The following is a 3,315-nucleotide window of genomic DNA, read 5'->3' on the forward strand; positions in this document are numbered from 1 at the left end:
GAGATTGCTGAGGGAATTCATGAGTCGGATGCTTAATATCTTAAAAGATCTCTTTCTGCTATGGAATACTCTTAGTTTTTTATTCTCCAGAGAAGCTAGTAAACATTTTTTCTTGTTTACTTTCTCTCCAAGGCATACTTTCTTGACTTTAAATTTCCTAGTTTTATTCAGCATTTTTTTTTTTTTTTTTTACAATCTGGAAGAGATAGAATGTTCCAAATAATCAAATTCTTTCTTTTTTTCTTTTTTTTGCTTAGCAGTTATTTCATTGACTTAACTCCTTTTTCTTCCATTTTACTATAACCAAGTCCTACCTAACACTTTGCTTGGGAATCACAGTTAAACAGTGAGTCACTTATAAGTTCTATTTTTCATGTAATTGCTATTTTTGTTAGTTGCTATCAGGTCAGCTCTGATTTATGTATAAGAGAATGAAGCAGTAACTGGTCCTACACCATCATTACAATAGTTTCTGAGAATTATGTAGAAGAAGATCAAGAAAGTGCACAGGAGGAGCTGAGAGTAATCTTTGAAATCCTATTATTTGAGTAAATTATCACAGCTAATATGTCAGCCCATCACCATGCATCTCAACTTGTCAGACTGTGATTGACTGCTTATTCCTGTGATGCTGGAAACATTGTCACCAGTATTTGAAATACCAGCAGGGTCACCCATGCTGGACAAGATACAGCAGAGATTCCAGAGTAAAACAGACTAGGAATAGTGAGAGGGAGACTATTTACAAAGGTTTAGCCACTGAAAACTTCATGAATAGCATCAGGATACTGTCAGACCTAGTGCCAGAAGATGAGCCTTTTAGGAAGGCACTCAAAATACAATGAGGGAAGAGTGTCTCCAAAATGTAGAGTTGATCACAATGTGAGTGAATCAAAGCTTTCTGGACCTTTATTTGCTGCTGAGGAACAACTCAAAATAATGGGAAACAGTTACTAGTATCCATTAATAATTAGAATATGGACTGCATGAACTATGAATCTGGGAAAATGTGAAGTTGTCAAAAATGAAATGGAACACAAAAAGAACAATATCTGAAGCATTAATGGGCTGAAATGGACTGGTATTGGCCATTTTGAATTTGACAATCATGGTTTACTATACTATGAACAACAAATTGAATAGAAATGGTGTTGCATCCATCATCAAAAGAACATTTCAAGATCAGTCTTGATACAATGCTGTCTGTGATAGGATAGTATTCAGACATCTACAAGAAGGTCCAACTACTCACCTGTCAGTTCGTCTTATTGTGGTGGCTTGTGTGTCATTGTGATGCTGAAAAGTAGGCCACTGGTATTTTAAATACCAGCGATATCACCCATGGTGGACAGGTTTCAACCAAGCTGGAAATTAGAAGGAGAAGGAAACTATTTCTGAATGCTTCGACACTGAAAATCTTATGAATGGTGGCATATTGTCAGATACAGTACCAGATGATGAAAGCATTATGAATAGCAGCAGAACATTATAAAATATAGTGCTGGAAGATGAACCCCTTAGGATAGAAACCACTCAAAATACTACAGCGGAAGAGATGCTCCTCCAGTACAGTTTACCATGATGACACAATGCAATAAAGCTTTCAATATCTACATTTACTTATACGGGGCACAACTCAAAATGAGGAGAAAGAGCTTCAAACAGCCATTAATAATCACAAAAAGAAATTATGAAGTATGAATCAAGTTGTCAAAGTGAAATGGAAAGCATAGATATTGATAGTCTAGGCATTAGTAACATGAAATTGATTGGATTTGGCCATTTGAAATCAGACAATCATATGGTTTTCTATGACTCAACTTGCAATATTGAAGGGTTCTATCCTGGTGTGGTGCTTTGGGTTAATGCACCAGACTGCAAAGCTGTTTGAACTGCAAGGTTGGAAGTTCAAGCTCACCAGCTACTCCTTGGAAACCCTACACAAAGTCGCTATAGGTCAGAATTGACTCGACAGCACTTAACAACAATATCATGGGGAAATTTTGAATTATGTAGAAAGCATCACAAGAAGATGGGAAGCATACTCAGAGACAATGTACCAAAAAGAATTTGTCAACGTTCAACAATTTCAAGAGGTAACATATGATCAACATCAATGGTACTGAAAGAAGTCCTCGTTACACTGAACACTTTAGCAAAGAATAAGGATCCAGGAATTGATGGAATACACATTGAAATCATTCAATAAACTTGAGGCACTTATTCATCCATGCCAAGAAATTTAGAAGACAGCTACGTGGCCAACTAATTGGAAGACATTTGTACTGTGCCCATTCCAAAGAGAGGTGATTCAACAGATTACAGAAATCATCAGACAATATCATTAATATCACATGCAAGTAATTTTTTTTTCTAAAGATAACTCAAAACAGACTGCAACAGTACATTGACAGGGAACTGCCAGAGGTTAAAGCTGTATTCATACAAAGATGTGGAGTGAGAGAGCTCATTCCTAATGTCAGATGGATCCTGCCTGTAAGCAGAAAGTACCAGAAAAATGTTTGTCTGTGCTTTATTGACTATGCAAATATTTTCGATTGTGTGGATCATGACAAGCTATAAATAACATTGTGAAGAGTGGGTATTCCAGAACACTTAATTATGCCCATGAGGAACCTGTACACAGAGCAAGAGTCAATCATTCAAACAGAACAAGGAAACATTGAATGAAATAAAATCAGAAAAGTTGTATCTAAGGGTTGTATTCTTTTGCCATACTTATTCAATTGTATGCTGTCCAAGTAATTTGAGAAGCTAGATTATAAAAAGAACATGGCATCAGGATTAGAGGAAAACCCATTAAGAACCTGAGAATATGTGGATGATACGACAATGGTTTCTGAAAGCAAAGAGGACTTAAATATTCACTAATGAGTATGCAAGCCTTTAGTTTGGGTTACATCTCAATGTACAGAAAACAAAAATCCTTACTGCTGGATCATTAAATAACATTGTTGTTGTTGTTGAGTGCAGTTGAGTCGATTCTGACCCACAGCAATCTGGTATAGGGTTTCCAAGGAGCAAGTGGTGAGCTTGAACTGCCAACCTGGTAGTACAAATGAATTTGCAGTCTGATGCATTAACCCACAGTGCCACACCAGGGCTACTAAATAACATAAGAAATGAGGAAAAGTTTGAAGTTTTCCAGATTTTGTTTGCTTAGATCCACTATCAACACTCATGGAAGCAGAAGTTAAGAAATCATACATATTGCCCTAGTCAAATCTGCTGCATAAGAACTTTTTAAAGTGTTCAAGAGCAAAGTGTCAGTTTGACAATTAAGTTGAAACAAGC

The sequence above is a fragment of the Chrysochloris asiatica genome, unplaced genomic scaffold, assembly GCF_000296735.1.
Source record: "Chrysochloris asiatica unplaced genomic scaffold, ChrAsi1.0 scaffold00093, whole genome shotgun sequence".
Classification (NCBI taxonomy): domain Eukaryota; kingdom Metazoa; phylum Chordata; class Mammalia; order Afrosoricida; family Chrysochloridae; genus Chrysochloris; species Chrysochloris asiatica.